The sequence below is a fragment of the Mesoplodon bidens genome, assembly GCF_964165515.1.
Source record: "Mesoplodon bidens genome assembly, chromosome: 17".
In the NCBI taxonomy this organism is placed as follows: Eukaryota; Metazoa; Chordata; class Mammalia; order Artiodactyla; family Ziphiidae; genus Mesoplodon; species Mesoplodon bidens.
The window spans coordinates 67,688,866-67,713,140 of NC_138174.1; the positions used below are offsets into that span (position 1 = coordinate 67,688,866).

General features: G+C 44.1%; 1 protein-coding gene across 8 annotated transcripts in view; it reads right to left on the bottom strand.

Annotated features, from left to right (window-relative positions):
• Nucleotides 1-24,275, bottom strand: part of GGACT (gamma-glutamylamine cyclotransferase) — a 47,494-nt gene that overhangs the window by 20,640 nt on the left and 2,579 nt on the right. For 7 of the 8 annotated variants that reach the window (XM_081214662.1, XM_081214661.1, XM_081214659.1 and 4 more), the window contains exon 2: nt 21,919-22,083. The gene's annotated coding sequence lies outside the window, so the exon portion shown is untranslated. Of the gene's footprint in view, nt 1-15,770; nt 15,794-21,918; nt 22,084-24,275 lie in introns of those variants that run through there. The other variant, XM_081214656.1, reaches the window with a different exon arrangement.

Here is a 24,275-nt window from a genome sequence, read left to right on the forward strand (position 1 = left end):
GTGAGGACAAGACTTAAAACACACAGGAAAACCAGAGCGTACAAGACAAAGATACATAATTAAGTGCTACACATAAGTTAGTGGAGGTCAGAGGTGAGGGAGACCCAGGCTTCATAGAAGTGGCCTGGCCTGAGCTGGACAGAGAAGCAGATGTTCCCCAGGCCGTGAAATGGGAGATGCCCCTACTCCACACCCCTCCAGGGCATAAGAGCTAAGGAGGGATCCCCAGGGGAACGGAGGCTCCAAGGCATATCACAGTTACTCTCAGCTTGAAGAAACTCCTATCATGGAAGAGTCAAATGATACCAACTGGAAGCAAACAGATAAACCCAGAATGTGAAACATTCTGTGGGAGAAATTTTTTTGAAAGTAAGGGTGGGAATTCCCTGGTGGCGCAGTGGTTAAGATTCCACCGGCCAATGCAGGGGACATGGGTTCCATCCCTGGTCCGGGAAGATCCCACATGCCGCAGAGCAACTAAGCCCATGCGCCACAACTACTGAAGCCCATGCTCCAGGGCTGCAAGCCACAACTACTGAGCCCACGTGCCGCAACTACTGACGCCCGAGTGTCTAGAGCCCGTACTCCACAACAAGAGAAGCCACTGCAACGAGAAGCCCGCACGCCACGACGAAGAGTAGACCCTGCTCACCGCAACTAGAGAAAGCCTGTGCGCAGCAATGAAGACCCAACGCAGCCAAAATTAATTAATTAATTAATTAAAATAAAAAAATAAAAAATAAAAGTAAGGGTGATCTGCCCTGGATTAAGAGACCTAAGATACATAACAGCCCTGGGTAAGGTGTGGACCTTGTCTGGATTCTGATTTGAACATATCAACTATAAAATGACATTTCTGAGACAATCAGGAAAATCTTATAGGCATATGCCTAGGTAAAAGATGACACCAATGAATCACAGTTAATATTTTTAGGAATGGATAATAGCATATGGTTCTATTAAAAAAAAACTTACTTTTAAGAGATGCATATGGAAGTATCTGGGGGTTGTGAAATATCATAATGTGTAGGACTTTAAAACACTTCAAGTAGGGACTTGCCTGGTGGTGCAGGGGTTAAGAATCCACCTGCCAATAGAGTGGGCATGGATTGGATCCCTGGTCCAGGAGGATCCCACTTGCCACGGAACAACTAAGCCCATACGCCACAACTACTGAGCCTGCGCTCTAGAGTCTGCACGCCGCCAACTACTGAGCCCGTGCGCCACAACTAATGAAGCCCGTGCGCTCTAGGGCCTGCGTGCCGCGACTACTGAGCCCGTGTGCTGCAACTACTGAAGCCCATGTGTCTAGAGCCCATGCTCCACAACAAGAGAAGCCACTGCAATGAGAAGCCCACGCACCACAACAAAGACCCAATGCAGCCAAAAAAACAAAAACAAAAACAAATGAAAAAAATAAAGCATCTTTTAAAAATAAATAAATAAAATATTCAAGTAAAAAAAAAAGGATTAATGAAGCATATGTGGCAAAATGTTGATGATTATTGACTCTGGGTGATAGATATATAAGAATCATTGTACTAGTTGCTCTACTTTTATGCCCCTTGCCAAAATAGAGAGAAAATATGAATTGCCAACATAAGAAATCAAAGACAGGACATCGCTACACGTATTACAAACATTAAAGGGTAATAAGGGAATACAGTGAACAACTTTATACCAGTAAATTTTACAACTTAAAGTGGAAAAACTCCTTTAAAGGCACAAACTACCAAAGCTCACTAAAGAAAAAATAACTATAACTTTTCTATAACTTTTACTCAGAGAGGTAGATGGCTTCACTGGTGAATTCCACCAAACATTTAAGGAATAAATAATGCCAATATTAAATAAACTTTTCCAGAGAACAGAAGAGGAAGGAATACTTCACAACTCCTTTTATGAGGTCAATATTACCCTGATAACAAAACCAAATAAAGACATTCATAGAAAAGAAAACTACAGGCCAGATACCTCTTACAAACATAAATGCAAAAAAGTCCTGAACAAATAAATATTAGCAATTCAAATCCAGCAATATATAAAAAGGAGGATACATCAGTACCGAGGACTGTTTCATCCAAGGAATGTAAGTTTAATATTTCAAAACTAATCAATGAATCACCATATTAACAGATTCAAACAGAAAAACCTTACAATGATCTCAATAGATGCAAGACAAGTTATTTGACAAAATTCAACAATTCATGATAAAAATTACCAGCAAACTAGGAATAGAACTTCCTCAATCTGATAAACAGCATCTATGAAAAACCTACAGCTAACACCCTTTTTAATGGCACATAATCAAACACTTCCCCCTTCAGATTGGAAACAAGGCAGTGATTCCACTCTCCCTACTTCTATTCAACATGGGATAGTGCAGCCTAGCCAGGGTAATAAAGAAGAAAAGAATAAAAGGCATACACTTGAGGAAGGAATAAAACTATCTTTGTTTGCAACTGACATGATTGTATAGAAAATCCTAAAAATGGACAAAAAAGCTACTGGAATAAGTGAATTTAGCAGAGTCTTAGGCCACAGGATCCATATGTGAAAATCAACTGTATTTGTGTATACTACCAGAGAACTAGTATATTTTAAAATATAAAATATATTAAAAAGTGGGAATTTGAGGGGCTTCCCTGGTGGCACAGTGGTTGAGAGTCCGCCTGCCGATGCAGGGGACACGGGTTGGTGGCCCCTTCCGGGAAGATCCCACATGCCGCAGAGCGGCTGGGCCTGTGAGCCATGGCCGCTGAGCCTGCGCATCCAGAGTCTGTGCTCCGCAACGGGAGAGGCCACAACAGTGAGAGGCCCATGTACCCCACCCCCCCAAAAAAAGTGGGAACTTGAAATTTAAAAATCCAGTATCATTTGCAATAGCACCAAAAAATCTGAAATACTTATGGACATTAACAAAATATGTGCACGACCTGTAGCTAAAAATTTAAAACATTGTTGAGAGAAATAGGTAACAAGTGGAGAGATATACCATGTTTTCATGGATCAGAACTCAATATTGTAAAAATGGTAATTCTCCCCAAATTGAATTATAGATTCAACATAATCTTAATGAAAGTCACAGTAGGTTCTGGGTTTTTTTTTGGTAGAAATTGATGAGCTGATTCTAAAATGTATATAAAAGCTCAAAGTAGCAAACAGAATAGTGAAAACAATATTGAAAAAGCTGAACAAAGCTTGTATTTCAATACTTACTATGGAGCTGTACACAGAAGACTGCAGAATTAGAGAAATTATAGACATCAAGATCAACGTTGTACTGAGTCACAAGATGTCCCTCGATTTTGTCCACCCCACCCCCCCGCCAACAACAAAAATTAGCATCCACCCACAAACAAAAGCACCTCTGTGGGAGCTGTGGGATCCAGCGCCATTCGCCAAGGGACTCAGGTGGAGTCTTGCCCACCTGCACATCAGGTAATAATAGGGGCTGTGGAACCAGCAGGAACCTGTGAGTAGCTCCAGCCCCACTCAGCCGCCATCTCGGAGCACCTGGAGAACACTGACCTGAGCAGTCACCCACGGATGAGAGAGCCCTGGTGTAATCCAGGTTCCCAGAGGAGAGGTTCCAGCACTCCACCAGAGCAGAAAAAAATGTGTTTGGACACACTGATCACGGAAGAGGAACAGCTTGATTACGCCAGCATCACCCCTCCCCCAAGGTGGAACACTCATGGCTAAACAAGACCTTCTCGGCCCATGATTTCTCCCCTGGGGAAAAGGGAGAGGGTGAGTGAGCACCCAGCTTCCCCAGCTGTAGGGACACAGCCAAAGAGGCTCATTTCTCTCTCACAGAATCCAGAGTATTAAATCAGGGGCTCCATGACTGGAGGCAGGGAGCAGATGGGAGGAAGAGCCGCTTAGATTCTCGGAGGTCATTCATGGCTGTCTACATCATGGACTCCGTCAGGAAGCCTGTCCACAAGCCCTGGGGAAGCCTCACTCAAGGATCCTCCCAACTGGCCTGCGGGCACCCCCAGCACCCCGCGTGCCTCACCCACACCTCCTCCCACTCTCAGGCTAGCTCCCTTTACATCCTCCTGAGAACGAGATGTGGTAGAAGGCTAGGGAGAAAACACAAACTTGAGCTGCAGCACCTATTTTGTGAAAACAAGAGGCTATCAACAGCCAGCCTAGTGCGTTGTTTGTAAGATCAGGAGAAGACACACAAGCCTAAGAATTCTGCCATAAAGGAAAGCGGGAGGTGTGGAGCAGGTGTATTCATACAAGGTGTAAGGAAGCTTCAGAATCTCTCCTAAAGGCAGTTAGGAAAGACTGGAGGAGGTGACTGCTACCCCAAATATGAAAACAGGAACACAAACTCTAAGGAACATGAAAAATCAAGGAAATGTGACATCACCAAAGGATCACAATAATTTCCCAGTAACCAAATCCAAATACATGGAGATCTACAATTTACTCAACAAAGAATGAAAAATAATTGTTCTGAGGAAACATGAACTACAAGAAAACCCAGAAAGGCAATTCAAAAAATTGAAATCAGAAAAACAATAGGCAAACAAGATGAGAAAATTAACAGAGAGACAGAAATTATAAAAAAGAACCAAAGAGAAATTCTGGAGCTGAAGAACTCGAAGAAGGAAATGAAAACTGCAACAGAGAATACCAACAGCAGAATAGACCACACAGAAGAAAGAATCTGTGAGTTAGAAAGGAACTTTGAAATAACCCAGTGAGAGGAGAATAAAGAGGAAAGAATGAAAAACAGAGAAGAGAGCCTAGGAGAATCATGGGACACCATCAAAAGAACTGATATATGAATTACTGGAGTTCCAGAAAGAGAAGAGAGGGAGAAGGGGGTAGAAAACTTATTTAAAGAAAGAATGGCTGAGAACTTCCCAAACCTGGGGAAAAAATCTGGACATCCACATTCATAAAGATATAGATCACCCCATTATTTCAATCCAGAATGATCTTCTCTAAGACACACTATATGAAACTGTCAAAAATGAAGGACAAAGTGAAAATCCTAAAAGCAGCAAGAGAAAAGGAGATTGTAATCTATAAAGGAATACCCAGTTAAGCTATCATGTATTTCTCATTAGAAACCTTACAGGCCAGGAGAGCGTGGAATAATATATTCAAAGTGCTGAAAGGAAAACAAAAAAACAAAAAAACCTGCCAATGAAGAATACCCTATCTGGCAAAGTTATCCTTCAGAATTGAAGAGAGGACTTCCCTGGTGGCGCAGTGGTTAAGAATCTGCCTGCCAATGCAGGGGACACGGGTTTGAGCCCTGGTCCAGGAAGATCCCACATGCCACGGAGCAGCTAAGCTCGTGTGCCACAACTACTGAGCCTGTGCTCTAGAGCCCGCGAGCCACAACTACGGAAGCCTGCGTACCACAACTACTGAAGCCCGCACGCCTAGAGCCCGTGCTCCACAACACGAGAAGCTACCGCAATGAGAAGCACGCGCACCGCAATGAAGAGTAGCCCCCGCTCACTGCAACTAGAGAAAGCCCACACGCAGCAGCAAAGACCCAACGCAGCCTAAAATAAATAAATAAATAAATTATTTTTTTTAAAAAGAAAGAAATGAAGGGAAAATAAGGAATTATCCAAACAGCCAAAAGCTGAGAGAATTCATCACTAGACCTGCCTTATTAGAAATGCTTTAGTTCCTCAAGCTGAAACGAACAGACTCTAATCGGTAGCATGAAAACACATGAAAATATACAATACACTGGTAAAAGTAAATACATAGCCCAATTTAGAACAGTCTAATACTGTAATATGGTGTGTTAACCACTTAACTGTGGTACAAAGGTTAAATGGCATAGTAGTAATAGACTGTTACATCTATAAGATGTTTTATGTGAGTCCCATGGTAACCACAAGCAAAAACCTACAGTAAATTCACAAAATATAAAGAGAAAGGAATTGGAGCATACCACCACAGAAAGGCACCAAGAAAGGAAGAAAGAAACAAGGGAACTATAAAACAGCCAGAAAACAATAAGATGGCATTAGTAAGTGCTTATCTACCAACCATTACCTAAAATGTAGATTGCATTTTCCAATCAAAAGACATGGAGTGCCTGGATGGGATTAAAAAAAACAAGACCCAACTACATGCCGCCTACAAGAGATTCACTTCAGCTTTAAGGACACACATAAGCTCAAAGTGAAGGGATGGAAAAAGATATTATGCACCCAGCATGGGAGCACTTAAATATGTTAAGCAAATAGGAACAGATCTGAATGGTGAAATAGACAAAACCACAATAATAGTAGGTGACTTCAATACCCCACTTTCATCAATGGATAGATCATGCAGACAGAAAATCAACAAGGAAGCATTGGACTTGAACCACAGATTCGACCAAATGGACCTAACAAACATATATAGAACATTCCATCCAACAGTGGCAGAATATATGATCTTCTCAAGCACACATGGAACTTTCTTTAGGATAGATTATATGTTAGGTCACAAAACAAGTCTTAGCAAATTTAAGAAGATTGAAATCATAGCAAGTATCTTTTCTGACAACAGTGGTATGAAACTAGAAAGCAACAACAAGATGAAACCTGGAAAAATTTATAAATATGTGGAAATTAAGCAATACACTTTTTTTTTTTTTTTTTTGCGGTATGCGGGCCTCTCACCGCTGTGGCCTCTCCCGTTGCGGAGCACAGGCTCCAGACGCGCAGGCCCAGCAGCCATGGCCCACGGGCCCAGCCACTCCACGGCATGTGGGATCTTCCCGGACCGGGGCACAAACCCGTGTCCCCTGCATCAGCAGGCGGACTCTCAATCACTGCGCCACCAGGGAAGCCCTAAGCAATACACTCTTGAACAACCAGTTAGTCAAAGAATAAACCAAAAGAAAAAAATTTTAAATCTTCAAGCAAATAAATGAAAATGGAAACACAACATACCAAAATCTATGGGATACTGCAAAAGCAGTTTTAAGTTTACCGTGATAACTGCCTATAGTAAGAAAAAAGAAAGATCTCAAACAACTAACTCTACATCTCAAGGAATGAAGAAAAGAAAAACAAATTAAGCCCAAAGTTGGAAATAAAAAGGAATAACAAAGATCAGAGCAAAAATAAATAAAATAGAGACCAGAAAAATAATAGAACAAAAGTTAAAACCTGTTTTTCTAAAAGATAAAATTGACAAACCTTTAGCTGGACTAAGAAAAAAAAGAGAGAAGACTCTAGTAAATAAAATGAAAGAGAAGACATTATAACTGATTCCACAGAAATACACAGGATCACAAGAGTCCACTCTTCCCAAAGCTATGTGTAGATTCAATGGAATCCCTATCAAAATCCCAATGGCATTTTTCACAGAAATAGAAAAAAAAATCCTAAAACCTGTATGGAACCACAAAAGACCCCAAGTAGTCAAAGCAGTCCTGAGAAAGAACAAAACTGGAGGCATCATACTGCCTGATTTCAAACTATACTACAAGGCTACAGTAATTAAAACAGTATGGTAGTGGCATAAAAATAAGCACAAAGACGAAGGGAACACAGTTGAGAGCCCAGAAATAAATCCCAGCATATATGGTCAAGTAATATTGACAGGGAGCCAAGAATACACAACTGGGAAAGGACAGTCTCTTCAATAAACGGTGTTAGGAAAACTGGATAATCACAAGCAGAAAAACAATATTGGACCCTTATCTTACACTACTCACAAAAATCAACTTGAAATGGATTAAAGACTTAAATGTAAGACCTAAAACTGTAAAACTCCTACAAGAAAACACAGGGAAAAAACTCCTTGATGCTGGTCTTGGCAACATTTTTTTAGATATGATACCAAAAGCACAAGCAACAAAAGCAAAAATCAGTTAAGTGGAACTACATCAAACTAAAAAGCTTCTATAGCAAAAGAAACAGTCAACAGAATGAAAAGGCAACCTACGGAAGGGGAGAAAATATTTGCAAACTATATATCTGATAAGGGGTTAATATCCAAAATATACAAAGAATTTATACAACTCAACAACAACAAAAAATCCAATTTTTAAATGGGCAGAGGAACTGAATAGACATTTTTCCAAAGGCATACAGATGGCCAACAGGTACATGAAAAGGTGCTCAACATCACTAATCATCAGGGAAATGCAAATCAAAACCATAATGAGATATCACCTCACACCTGTTAGAATGGCTATCATCAAGAAGACATAATAAGTGAGGATGTGGAGAGAAGGGAACCCTTGTACACTGTTGGTAGGAATATACATTGGTTCAGCCACTATGGAAAACAATATGGAGCCTCATCAAAAAGTCAAAAATAGAACTACCATATGATCCAGTAATTCCACTTCTGGGTAAATATGCAAAGGAAGTGAAGACAGGATAGCGAAGAAATACCTGCACTCCCATGTTCACTGCAGCATTTTTCACAACAGCCAAGGTATGGAAACCACCTAAGTGTCTGTCAACAGGTGAACAGATAAAGAAGGTTGTGTGTGTATAATATTATTTAGCCATGACAAAAAAGGAAATCCTGCCATTTGCAACAACATGCATGGACCTTAAGGACCTTATGCTAAGTGAAATAAGTCAGACAGAGAAAAGACAAATACTGTATGATCTCACTTAATATGTGGAATTTTAAAAAGCCAACCTTGTAGAAACAGTGAGTTGAATGGTGGTTACCAGGGGCTGGGGGGTTGGGGGAAATGGGGAGATGCTGGTCAAAGGATATAAATATCCAGTTAGAAGACAAATAAGTTCTGGAGATGGAACACACAGCATTGTGAATATAGTTAACAATACTGTATTATATACTTGAAAGTTGTTAAGAGAGTAGATCTTAAATGTTGTCACCACAAAAAAGAAATGTAATTAAGTGACACAATAAACATGTTAGCTGACACTAAGATGGTAGTCATATTGCAATATATAAGTGTATCAGATCAACACATTATACCTTAAACTTATAAAATGTTATATGTCAATTGTATCTCAACAAAGCTGGAAAAAAAATCAATGAAATATTCTTTTGGGGGTGATGGAAATGTAAAATTAGACAGTGCTGGTGGTTGCACAATCTTGTGAACATACTAAAAACCAATGAATTGTACACGTTGATATGGTGAATTTTATGGTATGTGATTTATATCTCAATAAAAATAACTGGTAAAAATAAATTAATGGAACAGAATAGAGCCCAGAGGTAGACCCACACTTGTATGGCCAATTGTTTCTGATAAAAGTGCCAAGGTAATTCAAGGTGAATGGACAGTCTTTGAAACAAATGGTGCTGAAAAATAGGATACCCATATACAAAAAAAAAAAAGAACTACAACTCTTATCTCACACCACATAAATATACTTAAATAAACTCAAAATGTATCTATCCAATTGCAAGAGCTAAAATTCTAGAAGAAAAACCTTTTATTAGGAAACAAAAAGCAAATAAAAAGAAAACATGGATAAGCTGGACTTCATCAAAATCAGAAACATTTGCTCTCAAAAGGTACCCATGATTACATGAAAAGGCAAACACAGACTGGGATAAACTATCTGCAAAACAAATTCTATATATCTGATAACTGACTTGTATCCAGAATATACAAAGAACTCCTAAAACTCAGGAAGAAGCAAAACAACCCAATTAAAAATGGGCAAAAGATTTAAACAGACACGTTACCAACGATACATGAATCTCAAGTAAGCACCCGAAAAGATGCTCAACATCATCATTAGGGAAATGAAAATAAAAACCACAAAGTAGACCATCATGCACCTACTAGAATGGGCAAAATTGAAAATACTGCTAATATCAAGTATTGGTGGCAAGGATGTAGGGTAACTGAAACTCTTATAACGTGGCTTCTGGGAATGCAAAATGGTGCAGCCACTTTAGAACACAATCTTAAAAGTCTGGGCTTCCCTGGTGGCGCAGTGGTTGAGAGTTCGCCTGCCGATGCAGGGGATGCAGGTTCGTGCCCCGGTCTGGGAAGATCCCACATGCCGCGGAGCGGCTGGGCCCGTGAGCCATGGCCGCTGAGCCTGCGCGTCCGGAGCCTGTGCTCCGCAACGGGAGAGGCCACAACAGTGAGAGGCCCGCGTATCGCAAAAAAAAAAAAAAAAAAAAAAAAAGTTAAACATATATTTACCATATAACCTAGCACTCTCGCTCCTGGGAATACACCTGCCATAAATGATTTCATATATTCACATAAAGACCTATACCTAAATGTTTATAGCAGTTCTATTCATAATAGGCAATAGTTAGAAACAACCCAAATGTCCATAAACTTGAGAATCCATAGACAAATTGAGGGATGTAGATATAATAATATGCATAAATCTCAAACGCATATGCTGAGTGAAAGAAGCCAGACACATAAGACCACGTGCCATATGATTCCAGTGACATTCTGGAAAAAGCAAATCACAGTGACAGAAAACAGAGCTGCGGCTGCTGGGGGCTGGGCACAGGGGAGAGAAAACTGACACAAAGGGGCATGAGGTACTTTCTGGGTGGATGGAAATGTTCCATATCTGATTATGGTGGTGATTCCATGAGTACATACATTTATAAACATTCATTGAAATTTTAAAAAATTCATTAAACTTGAAATATTAAATGGGTATATTTTATCACATGCAAATCAATAACGCCTATCTATTTTTTTTAAAGGCCTATCAAACATCAGCATTTGAACAAAGTCCTTTTTTTTTTTTTTTTTTTTTGCGGTACGCGGGCCTCTCACTGTTGTGGCCTCTCCCGTTGCAGAGCACAGGCTCTGGACGTGCAGGCTCAGCAGCCATGGCTCACAGGCCTAGCCGCTCCGCAGCATGTGGGATTTTCCCAGACCGGGGCACGAACCCTTGTCCCCTGCATCGGCAGGCGGACTCTCAACCACTGCCCCACCAGGGAAGCCCGAACAAAGTCCTTTCATCCACCATTTTACTTGCTTCTTGTAAAACATTCGTACTCCATAAACTTTAGGCCTTTTCTTTGCCAAAGTGACCCACCCATTCCTCTCTGCCCCAATTTGAATGAAGATGGCTAAGAAGCCTTTTCTCTTTTAGCTGCTACCCAGGGGAGCTTCACTGAAGTCCATTTCCAGAGACAACGTGAATCACCCTGGAGTCAAGTTCCAGCCTGTGCGGCATCGCACTTCCCGGCTGGGTGAAAACCCCTTCCTCAGCCAGGCCCTCAGGAAGAAAACGTCCCCAGGACATCAAGCAAGAACCTGCAAGGCCTGCTGACCATGCCTGTCTCTACTGTTCTCCCCGGATGACCCTCCCAGTTAAAGACTCACAACCACTTCACCTGCCAGCCTCACTTGACCCCATTAGATCCCTTTGGCTTGCCTGCGTTTTTGGTTCTGTTTGTTATAGGCATTTCCATTTCACGTAATAGATCTTTGTTTTGCTAGACTCCTGTCCAAGTTTTCTGTTTATGTTTAAGTGTGGTCCTGGGACAGAGTGTCCTAAAGTACAACGAAGTTATTTTCTAAAGCACCAGGAAATGTGATCTAGCAAGACTGATGTGTATGTGGAGAAATCCTTGATATCCAGAATATCTCCACGGCCCAGGCTGCACCCCTCCCCCATCTCCTCCAGGGCTCGGCATCGTGGGGGTCATTTCATCCCAAGCACACGCCTCCAGACCCCATCAGTCATGCACGGTCTCATCTACCCCGTCCCAAGAAACAGTCCTCTCTTCCCTCCCTGACTTTCGACTCCACACTCATTGGTGAGCCCTTGGCTATACTCACCTATGTCTCATTAAACGTTAATATTCCTGCGACACTTTTATCTCTCAGTTTCAGTATTTCAAGTTATATTTCTCTTATTAACTCGCCATTGCTTATCTAAACCTCCTTGAACTCACCATTATCTAAACTTCCTTGAACTCTGTTTTACTGGTTTTCATTTTCTCATACATGCAGAAGTTCCCTATTAGTCACAAGCTGCCCCAGTGAGCTGCTCATTCCTGATTGTTATTAAGAGGTAAGACCCACCTCTTGCCTCACTGCTCCCATTTCTGACCCAGTTGGGAGCCCGTCTTGCCACTGAACAATGTGATTTTGAAACGTGCACAGTGCAGGCCAAACATTCTCCACATGGTCCCCTTTTGCTATTGTCAAAAGAAAAGCAAATCTGTGTGTCAACATCCCCTTACTTAGAAGAACTCAGCCACGGTGCTGCCCGGGGATGCTCTTCACACCTCCACCTGGGGCCCCAGGTGGCAGAAGCGGTGCTGCGGCGGGGGGGACTGGCTTCGGGATCAGACAGGCCCGGGCAGCAACGCTGGCAGATGACAGAACCTCTGGGCCTCTGTCACCACCTTCTCTGCCCAGTCGCTCAGCCGTACGTCACAGAGAAGGGTGACAGCCCGAGACAGCACAGGAGAGCACCCAGCTCGGAGCCTTCCACGTGCAGGCACCCAGCAAATGGAGTCTGTCTGAGTCTGCTCGGGCTGCTATAACAGAATTACCACGAACGGAATGACTTATAAACCACAAACATTTATTTCTCACAGTTCTGGAGGCTGAGAAGTCTGAGATTAAGGCAGCAGCAGATTCAGTGTTTAGTGAGGGCCCACCTTCTGGTTCACAGAGGGCATCTTCTCACTGTGTCCTCACCTGGCAGAAGGGGCCAGGGAGCTCCCTGGGGGTCCCTTTATAAGGGCACTAATCCCATACATAAGGGCTCCAACCTCGTGACATAATCACCTCCCTAAGGCCCAAGATCCAAATAACGATCACACGCACTGGAGGTTAGGATTTCAACATACGAACCTTGGGGGGACACAAACCTTCAGGCCACAGGTAGGAGAGTTATTTTGAATGACATAAACAACAAATAAAAAATTATTAGTTCTGCTCAAAAGATCACCCTCCAGAGTCTCCCTGCCCTGAGAAGACAGCGGAAACGGAGCCTTGCTGCCTGGGGCGTCTTCCTGGCCGTATGCGGCAGTGGGACTGGGTCCGGGGCAGCCCCTGGGTGACCTCACTCAGCCTCACTGGGAGCAAACTCCCATCTTGCCTGCCTCACAGGCTCCGCCACAAGGTCAAATTAGCAGAAGTACGCAGGACCCTTGCCACGTGGAGAGGAGCTGAGGTCTCCCAAGACAGATGGAAAGGGCCCAAGGCCTGCTGGCTGTCACGTGAGCGAGCTCAGATACGCCCAGGTCAGCCCCCAGAGACCCCAGCCCCACCAGCAGGGCCAGAGCCACCCAGTGAGTCTCACCCAGTGAGACTCTCAGAGTCTCAGCCCCCAACTGTGGGAGGGTGTCTGTTGTTTGCAGCCACCGATGCTGGGGTAATCTGTTCCGCAGCTACAGGTAACACATCCAAAGGGTCAAGTCCAAGGCTCTTCGCGCTGGCTCACCGTCCAGACCCGTCTCTCCCCGCCTCATCCAGGCCGGGCCTCACACTGCTCTGGGGGTGCGACCTGTGCCCCGTTCTGCTCACGAGGCTGCCACTGCCTCCAGCCACTCCTCAGGCCTCAGTGTGCAAAATCCCACTCAGCCTGCAAGGTTGCCAGGTCACCTCAAACACCCTCCCTTGGGGGCAGAACTGACCCCAGAACAGGCAGCCCCTTTGCCTTCATCGCAGGTCCACCAGGTCTGTCTCCCCATCTGCTAGGAGGCCCAGACACTCAGCCTTCAGCCCTCGGACAAGGGACGGGGCAGGCGTCCAGGAGACGTTTGCTCAGAGAGCTGCCCACCTGACGGCCCTCCTGCCATGTGTTCACGTCCGTTCCCCACCAGGACCCCCTCATACACCCACGCCACAGCCCTCAACAGCAGGAAATCAGCGCAGGCACCTAACCACCTTCTCTCAGACCCCTTTCAAGTTCTGTCACTTGTCCAGTGATGTTCTTTACAGCGAAGGACCCAGTGCAGAATCCCAAATGCGTTCCTCGTCTTGTCCTTCAATCTCCTCCAACCTGAAACAATCCCTCGGTCTTTCTTTGACTTTGATTTTCATGCTCTTTTAATGATTTCAGGCCATCTGTTTCTGTTCCTCAACTTGTTTTTTTCCGGCTTTGCCTCATGGTTAGATTCAGGTCACCCATCTTCAGCAGGAATCTTCTGGAAATGATGCTGTGCTCTTCTCACTGCCTATTGGATGGCACATGACTCCAATCTGTCCCGTCATTGATGACACTCACTCCGGTCACCCAGCGAAAATGGTGACTGCCAGGCTGCTCCCAGCTTCACGGTGAAGTTATTCTCCCCCAAGCCCCGCCTGACACAAGTTGATGAAAATTTCATAAGGAGATACTTTGAAACTATGTAAAAATCTCATTTACCATTAAACTTGCCAGTTGTTCACTTATCTATCTGTATCTATATTCCCCTATGTGAGGAAATGTTGCACTGGGCCTCTCCAAGAGCTTGCTGAGTCCCCAAGAAAACCACCATCTACAAGGACAGTCGAGGACCCCCTCCCTGTGTGAAAACACTATGCAGGGAGCAGATCAAAGCTCCGGCCCCAAACACCACGGCATTCAAGAGAGGTGGCAGCTCACAGCAGCGAAAACGGTCCCGGCTCGCCACCAAGCCAAAGGGAGAAAGCGAAAAATAACCTCAGGAATGGGGGGACTGGACATGAGAACCACTCTTTTGGAAGTCCTAGGCAGACTGCAAAATCAGCCGGGAGGCCAGGCTTGTTGTGTTTCAGATTCAGATTCATCTGAATCTCTGCAAGGAAAACCCAAAGGGCTGTTTATTTAATGGGAAGACACTACAGAAGTTTCTCTACTTATAAATTAGGACAGCAGTGTAATTTCTTGACGCTATTCCCACATCCTTCGGATCACAGGTGTAGGTGTTACTCCGGGCAGCGGGGGAGTAGGGTGTAGGCTGAAGGACACATGCTTTTGAACTGGACGTGTTTCATTTCCAAGTCAGGTGAAACCCTGCTGCCTTTAGTGGTGTAACCTCGTTCCAGGTGTTCCATCCCTCTGAACCTCAGTTAACGCCACCTAAGAAATGGGGATAGGGCTTCCCTGGTGGTGCAGTGGATAAGACTCCGTGCTCCCAATGCAGGGGGCCCGTGTTCAATCCCTGGTCAGGGAACTAGATCCCACATGCATGCTGCAACTAAGAGCTTGCATGCTGCAATTAAGGAGCCCACAAGCCGCAACTAAGGAGCTGGCCTGCCGCAACTAAGGAGCCCTGGAGCCACAACTAAGGAGCCCACTTGCTGGAACTAAGACCCAGTGCAACCAAATAAATAAATAAATAAATATTTTTTTTAAAAGGGGATAATAATGCCCACCTCAAGGGCTGACGTATGAGGATTATATGAGGTAATGTGTATCAAAATTCTGGCACGTGGTGATTTTAGTAAGTATTGGTCCCCTTCTGAGAGGGTAAATTACAGAATTATTATAAGGACTAAACAACAGAATGTATCACAGATATATAAGTGCCTGGCACAGAGCTTGTGTCCAACAGACGTTAGTTCCTTTTTAACTTATCCACACAAAAAGCCATATCCTAGTTATCTAGCACGGTTGAATGGTGTTCTTTATAATGAAGTTTGACCTTTTATACACAGAAAAGAAATTGTATAAATAAACCCTCTCTGCATTAGTAATATAATATATAATTATAAAAATAATTATAATAATATTATAATAGCTAAGAGGTGGAAGCCACCCAAGTGTCCATCAACAGATGAACAAATAAACAAAATGTGGCCTCTATGTATGATATTCAGCCTTAAAAAGGAAAGGGCTGGGCTTCCCTGGTGGCGCAGCGGTTGAGAGTCCACCTACCGATGCAGGGGACGCGGGTTCGTGCCCCGGTCTGGGAAGATCCCACATGCCACGGAGCGGCTGGGCCCGTGAGCCATGGCTGCTGAGCCTGCGCGTCCGGAGCCTGTGTTCTGCAACGGGAGAGGCCACAGCAGTGAGAGGCCCGCGTACTGCAACAAAAAAAAAAAAAAAAAAAAAAGGAAAGGACTCCCAGCACATGCTACAACATGGATGAACCTTGAGGACATTATACTAAGTGAAATAAGTGAGTCACAAAAAGACAAATACTGTGTGATTCCACTTATACCAGGTACCCAGAGTCATCAAATACATAGAGACAAAGAAGAATGATGGTTGCCGAGGGCTGCAGAGAGAAAGGAGTGGGGGGTTGTCATTTAGTGGGTACAGAGTTGCAGTTTTGCAGGATGAAATAGTTCTGGAGATCTGCTGTACAACAATGTGACTATCCTTAACACTACTGAACTGTACACTAAAATGATGGTAAATTTTATGTTTTTTTAACCACTATTAAATATAAGAAAATTAATTTTGAAATGATGCACCTTGTAGGCACTCATAATAACACAGGGTCATCATGCTGATTCATTATGGACTGTGCTGCAGATAGATCTAGGCAGCCTGCAGTCCAGAGCCAAATCCGTATTCAGGAGTTGCTCTGGAGTCCGCTTTCTTGAATAAATATCTCGGATTTTTAAAAATTCAGGTGGTAAAGGAAAAAGTGGAACTTGATATCTTTCACTAAATATTATTTGCCATTACCATTGGAGAATTTTAAGACGTTAAAATAGGAAGAAACTTTAGAAATTACTTTTTAAAGTAGAATAAAGTGAAATCTAGACTCAACCGAACTAAATTATTTGCCTAAGATCATAAGTACAGGTAGAAATTATAAGAGGTGGAAAGAGAAACCATCTCCTGGCTCCCTCTACCATCCACTTCTATCAATACAGTGGACTTTAGCTCTCCAGAATTCCTCACCTCTGAACTGCACTATTTAATACGCTGCCACCAGGGGGCAGCAGGTGTATTAGCCTGGTGTTCCAAACCCTGGACTTAAAGCCCCAATACATTTCCATTATGCCTTCCTCCAACCCTCCTCCAAAAAAAATATACCTAAGACTTAATGAATGTCAACAAGCATCAAATTTAAAGAACATCCGTAACAACTCTTAAAACAAAGACTTGGGTCCAATGGAGGCAACATCCTTACTAATCCTTCAGTATTTTTGACTTACTCCAATCCTAATTGATGTAAGGGTCAATTCATATTAGTTTTTTGTGTTTTTTGGGGGCTACGTTGGGTCTTCATTGCTGCGCGCGGGCTTTCTCTAGTTGTGGCGAGCGGGGGCTACTCTTTGTCGTGGTGCGCGGGCTTCTCACTGCGGCAGCTTCTCTTGTTGCGGTGCACGGGGTCTAGGCGCACGGGCTTCAGTAGTTGCGGTGCGCGGGGGTCCATAGTTGTGGCGCACGGGCTTCAGTAGTTGCGGTGCGCGGGGGTCCATAGTTGTGGCGCACGGGCTTAGTTGCTCCGCGACATGTGGGATCTTCCTGGACCAGGGATCAAACTCACGTCCCCTGCATTGGCAGGCGGATTCTTAACCACTGTGCCACCAGGGAAGTCCCCATATGCTAGTTTGAAACCAAAATGACTTAACCACAGAAACCCATGCCTTTTGTTTACATTTTGAACCGAATTTTCCTAGTATTTGGCCTCCAAGGCTTTAGACCACAGCAACCTCAAGCCCATCTGGCCACCTGTCCTCAAGCCCTCTGGCCACCTCTCCCTTCCTCTGTCAGGCTCGGCTTTCCTTTCTGATGCCCTATGTCACAAGGGAAGGTCTGTCAATAGGTCTAACCCTCCAGCAACTTTTCAGAAGCAAAAGCAGAGAGGTTCTAGTCACAAAGCAAAACCTCTATGGACACCATTCTTCCAATTAGATGACAGTAATGTCCACTCATTTTAAACGATAATACTACCCACTGGAAGCTCAAACCACAGCAGCTAATGGGCGAGACTTGAATTTAAAGACAGGCCCTCCCTCAGCAATGGCCCTGTCCACGCTGAGACGCCACAGTTTCACCTAATGCTAGCGGTGAGGTGACGACAACAGCAGGGACAATACTGGAAATTAGTCCAGGAGTCAACTCCACACTTTCAAGCAACAGTGACCAGTGACCATGGTCCCTAAATCAGCCAAAGGGAGATGTATGAGCTTTATTTCCCAAATTTCAAATGGTTTTCTTCCTTGAGCTCGACATGCTTTAATAGGAAAAAGGGATTGAAACGCAAGCTTTTTCTACGGCCTCAGACATATGGAAGCAGTCCACTTTTAAACTACAACAGTGTTCACCACAGCTAACAGGCATTCAAAGAAATTACTCTCTGTTTATGTCCATCTGCTCTCGTGTCATTAACTATTCACCCATCAATGTAATCCAGCATAAAACCGACGGGAAGAGCAATCACGGCGCTAACGGTAAAACAGGAAGGAGACACGCACAAAATACATATGTACGCGGTGATACAATGGATCACCGCAAAATGGATCATGTACCCAGACACTATTCTGTAATCCTCTGCCAACTATGATGTGTCAGCTGGTGAGAGTCAAGAAAGACCTTATCTATATAAAATAATATGGTTTTAATTTACTTCATTTTCCAATATAGAATATTTAACATATTTAAATGTAGAACATCACCAGAAAACCAAAAATATTTATAAGATATATAAATTTAATTCAGTAACATTCAATTTATTTAAAATATTTGAGCATTAATTACCCCTTCCTGCCATTGTCATCTGCACTTAGGAGGATATAGCAGATAAATTAATGAAAATTACTAATATTTCTAAATCTCATGATGGTCTTAATAATTTATGAGCATTAAATGAGTTCTGAAAAGCATTCTTGGGCTTCCCTGGTGGCGCAGTGGTTGGGAGTCCGCCTGCCGATGCAGGGGACGTGGGTTTGTGCCCCGATCTGGGAGGATCCCACATGCCGCAGAGCGGCTGGGCCCATGAGCCATGGCCGCTGAGCCTGTGCGTCCAGAGCCTGTGCTCCGCAACGGGAGAGGCCACACAACAGTGAGAGGCCCGCGTGCCACAAAAAAAAAAAAAAAAAAGAAGGAAAAGCATTCTTTAAGCCCTTATTTTTGAGAAGAATCACAACTGCTTTGAATTACTCTTTCTCCCTTGATTTGGTTTTCTGTAAAGTTAGATGCAGATTATAAAAGCCTAATAAAAGCTGTGAGGGGAAATTAGAATATCTTCTAAATGAATAAAGAACACTTAGATGGCATTCTTTGGAGCATTTATGAAAAATAAGGCACTGGTTTCTTTTTTCTTGTCATTTTATTATAAACGTTTCCAGCCCTTTTCAAAAGCAGAGCACAGTAAGCCCTCGTGTACTCACACAGCATCAGGATCCATGCACCATCCTGGGTTTGCCATACCTGTTGCATTTGCCCTCCTTTCTTTGTTTTTTGAGTTTTTGTCCATTTGCATGCTTCTGGAGAATTCTGAATACCTGAAACTATGTCATTTCACCCCTAAATATTTTGGTACTGAACTTTACTTAAAAGTTTAGTTTTTATTTTTTTAATAAATTTATTTATTTATTTATTATTAATTTTTGGCTGCATTGGGTCTTCGTTGCTGTGCGTGGGCTTTCTCTAGTTGCGGCGAGCGGGGGCTACTCTTCATTGTGGTGCGTGGGCTTCTCATTGCAGTGGCTTCTCTTGTTGAGGAGCACAGGCTCTAGGCGCGTGGGCTTCAGTAGTTGCGGCAGGTGGGCTCAGTAGTTGTGGCTCGCGGGCTCTAGAGTGCAGGCTCCGTAGTTGTGGCGCACGGGCTTAGTTGCTCTGTGGCAGGTGGGATCTTCCCGGACCAGGGTTTGAACCTGTGCTTCCTTGCATTGGCAGGTGGATTCTTAATCCCTGCACCACCAGGGAAGCCCAAAAGTTGAGGTTTTTAAATAACTACAATCTTACCTAACAATGAACAAAAAATCCTTACTACGCTGTATTCATATTTCCCCAGTTGTCTAAAATAGCCTGTGCAGCTGATTTTTTCAAAGCAAGGTCAAAACAAAGCTCTTTCATTGTCTTTGGTTTGTATCTTGCTGAAGTCTCTTTTAATAATAATAGTGGATGTGTGCCATCTTAGCTTAATTCAGAATGCTCTTATTCTTATGTCTACCTTCTATTTTTAACTCAGTGTTTTACAATAGTTGCATGCTCTCATGCTTTCATTCTTTATTATTATTATTATTTGAATTTATATAAAGTAAAATGACCTTTTTTGTTGTATAATTCTATGAGTTTTACAGTTGATTGATTCCTGTAACCATACAGAGCAGTTGCATCACCAGAACTACCCAGCCGCTTTCCTGGCTGGGTGCAGGGAACCGTGAGCGGGCAGGGGCCAGGGCGGGAGGGGGTGTCCGAGGGACGCAGCGGTGCTTGCTCCCTCTCAAGCGGGAGATGCAGTCGAGAAAACACATTCTCCTCTAGAGCCTCCAGGAGGGGACACAGCCCCTGATTTCAGCCCAGTGACACCCAGCTGGACTCTTGGCCTGAAGAACAGGACAACCAATCGGGGTGGTTTCAGGCCACAGAGTTGGTGGCACTTGCTCTGGCAGCACCAGGAAACTAAGACAAAGTCAAACCTGCTTCCTCCAGTCGCCAAGCCCTCGCCTGGGCCCCTTCTCTGCTGTCACCTTGCCCTCCTCATTTCGCCACAAAGGAGGGCACTTTTGATTAAGAGACGTGTTTTCCACGTCTCACATCTCCACTCGGAAGTCTGCTCCTCTGACAAGTTCTCCCAGCCCTACTTAAGCAGCCCAGGCGAGGTCATGACCCCACTCCACACAGCTCTCAGCACCTGCTCCTCTCCCGTGGCCCTGGCTTGACTGAAGTTACTGTATTCTCTTCCTCAGAGTTTACACTTGAGCGTTTACGAAATGCTAAGTACCACGCAAAGGAATTTTCCTGTGTTTTCCCATTCAAGCCTCCCCAAAACCCTATCAGGTAGACACGGTTATTATCCCGCATGTTTTAAATTAAAAAGTCCAAAATCACCCAGCCAGTATGTGGCAGAGCCAGGTGTTGAAGCCAGGCAGGAGTTGGTGTCCTCAGCCATGACATTAACATGTGCCTCTTATGTGAAAAATATAAGTTCCGAGATCTGGTGCCTTTACTGACAAAATACTCCCAGTATTCAGCACACAGTAGATAACAGTTGCTGAATGTGAATGAATGGTACAAAAGGGCTTTTCCACCTACTGTTCTTTTCTTTCAGAAACTTTTTTACTTTGGGAAGTCAAATATATACAGAAATAATGATATGATTCCCCCAAATACCCATCTCCCAACTTCAAGACTTATCCATGTAGGGCCCATTTTAAAGCCAAAATATTACACTCTTTGGTAGAAAGGGCCCCCTTCAGTATTCTTCTTTATCAGAATCACATGTTCCTAGTTTTCGTCATTTATCTGTGTTAACACAGACTTTTATTTATTTATTTTTATTTTATTTATTTTTTTTTTGTGGTACCCGGGCCTCTCACTGTTGTGGCCTCTTCCGTTGCGGGACACAGGCTCCGGACGCGCAGGCTCAGCGGCCATGGCTCACGGGCCCAGCCGCTCCGCGGCATGTGGGACCCTCCCGGACCGGGGCACGAACCCGTGTCCCCCGCATCGGCAGGCGGACTCTCAACCACTGCGCCACCAGGGAAGCCCTAACACAGAGTTTTAAAAAAAAGATCTTGAAATGGGCAGGTCTTTCCAAGCAAAACAAAGAAACTGTAAAGGGGAGATGGACATTTTTTCCCTATGTTAAAATTAAATGTTTCTGCAGAGTGTAAGTACTGTAAACAAAGTAAAAAAAAAAAGGGGGGGGGAGTTGTAACATATATGACAAAAGATTAGCACCCTCAATGTATAAAGAATTCTTACAAATCAGTAAGAAAAAGACCAAAGGCACATTATCTGGAAACATGTGTTCAGGGAAGAACGGTTTCCCTACTATTCCTAAAAGACAAAAAGACAGGACTCCCAACTAACACTCTTATCAACATACCTCCTCTGGTGTTCTACAGTTTAGGAACAGCAAACACTCCAGAACAGAGGAAAAAACAACTCTCACCTGTAAGCTTGTTTCTTCAAAACCGCGTTGCCCTGGAATTCCACATCATAGTGAGTCGGAGTCTGAAAAGCGTTTGACCGCAGAATCCTTCTGAACAGGACACCAGAAGCCGTCCCGCCTCACAGCGTGACCAGGAACCCATGGACAAGTATCCAGTTCTCAGTCCTGCCAGGGGTGAGATGAAGAGGAAGGGGAGTGAAGAAAGCTGAGAGTTTAAGAGACGAGGGGCTTAAAAGACAAAAGCACTTCACCCAGCCCCCTGGATGGCGTCTCAGACCTTGGGGGTGGGCCATGGAGGGAACTGCCATTCAGTGCAAAAACGGGATCCACCAGCCCGAGGGGCCGCAGGATGCCTAGAAGAGCAGGAAGCTCGCACCGGCCTAGCAGAGGGGTTCAAAGTTCTGGACTTTCTTGAGAAATAGCAGCTACATCCTCTCCTTCAAGTAAGGAAAATGAGAACGGAAAAAAAGTGTATCTTCAGCCATCAGGCAAAGCTTATTTTAGGAATATGGAGCTTCCTGAATGGGGGTTTCCGAGTCTTTTGAAGCCATAAATTTATTTAAAAAAAAAAATTCGGGGCTTCCCTGGTGGCGCAGTGGTTGAGAGTGCGCCTGCCTGTGCTAGGGGGCGCAGGTTCGTGCCCCGGTCCGGGAGGGTCCCGCGTGCCACGGAGCGGCTGGGCCCGTGAGCCATGGCCGCTGAGGCTGCGGGAGGGGCTGCGGCGGTGGGAGGCCCGCATACCGCAAAAAAAAAAAAAAAAATTCGAACCACCAAACCACATCTGAAGTACACTTGCCGTGAATGGTGACTCTGACTCTAATTAAGCCTTTAGATCTACCTTCCAGTTTACAGGAGATACAGGGGCCAGAGGAACACACTACACAGAAAGCTGAGTAAATCTGGAATGTGAGCCACCCATAGCCAACCGAGCAATACCAGTAAATCACTGGCATTAAAGAAGCCCACAGGACTGCTCTAGACCAGGGTCAGCAAACTTTGGCCCTCGGATAACTGCTGCCTGCTGGTGGAGTTTAAAACAAAAAACTTTGAAAACAAAATTTTATTGGAACACAGGCATGCTCATTCACGTATGTTCGTATCATCCATGGCTGCTTCAGTAGGACAGCACAGCTGAGTAGCTGCAATGGAGCCCACATGGCCTGAAAAGCCTAAAGAGTTAGTAACTGGCCCTTTTCATTAAATTTGCCAACCCCCTGTCCTAGATTAAGAGACAACAGATACTCAACAAAACACCACGTGTGGCCCATTATGATTCACACAAACCAACAGTAAAAGTGCATTTCTGAGGCAATCAAGGAAATCTGTGGACTGGGTTTTAGAAAACGTTAAGGAATTATTGTCAATTTGATTAGGAGGTGACAATGGTATTATGCTTATACAAGAAAATGCCCTTTTCTGGAGGTGCACACCACACTGCTTAGGGGTGAACATTGTTATCTGCAATTTAAACTGCTTCAACAAGAAGATAAAGCAGATATGGCCAAAAAGAGAAATCGTTTTAACCAACTGTTAAATCTATTTGATGGATATATGGAAGTTCATTATACTATCCTCTTTACTTTTATATTTGCTTTAATAAAAAGGGGGGAAAAATCAGAGCTTTGATCAAAAAGTAGAATTTATCTCCAGACAGCCTTTCTCTCTAGGCAGGCCTCCCACCCTCCTTACAGAGTTTCGCCCATCTCTCTCACAATGGCTACCTTTTAAGCTTCTTATCTTGCTCCAGGCATCCACCACCAGGAATGCCCGCCCCCATTCCACTCTTCTGCCTATAAAAATTCTACTCTGGGCCCAAGGTAAAGCTCAAACGTGACCTCCCCGAGTCCTCCGCAGGGAATTCATCTCCCTGGGCTCCAACCGCCGTTGGGCATTTATTATGCTTCATCCTCCTTAACATTTTAGCTATTGACCATGTCTATTACCTCATGATGCCATACAAACCCAGAGACTTCTAGTAACTTGGTCTTCTCTGTAAACCCATTGTGTGTGTGTGGGGGGAGGGAGAGTAATAACACCTTTCACAGTGTAAGCTCTGCCTACACAGCTCTCAGATCCAACCGAGGCAAGGCTGACTTGCCCTGAGCAGTTTCACCGACCGAGAGACCTTCAATTAAAGACCAAATTCCTGTTAAACAAGATGCTGGCCCTGTTTAACCAACACTCTCTTAATAAAATCCCTCTGGATGGAGGAGGTTCTAGAAAAGACTGCTAAGATCACTTGAATTTTGTCTTCCTGTTATCCCCTTCCTTGGGACCAGTCCGTCTGCAAACACTGCAGCACTCACCTCCACGCCGGCCTGCAGGGGTTCCCCTACCCCCTCGGAAAGGCCCGGCTG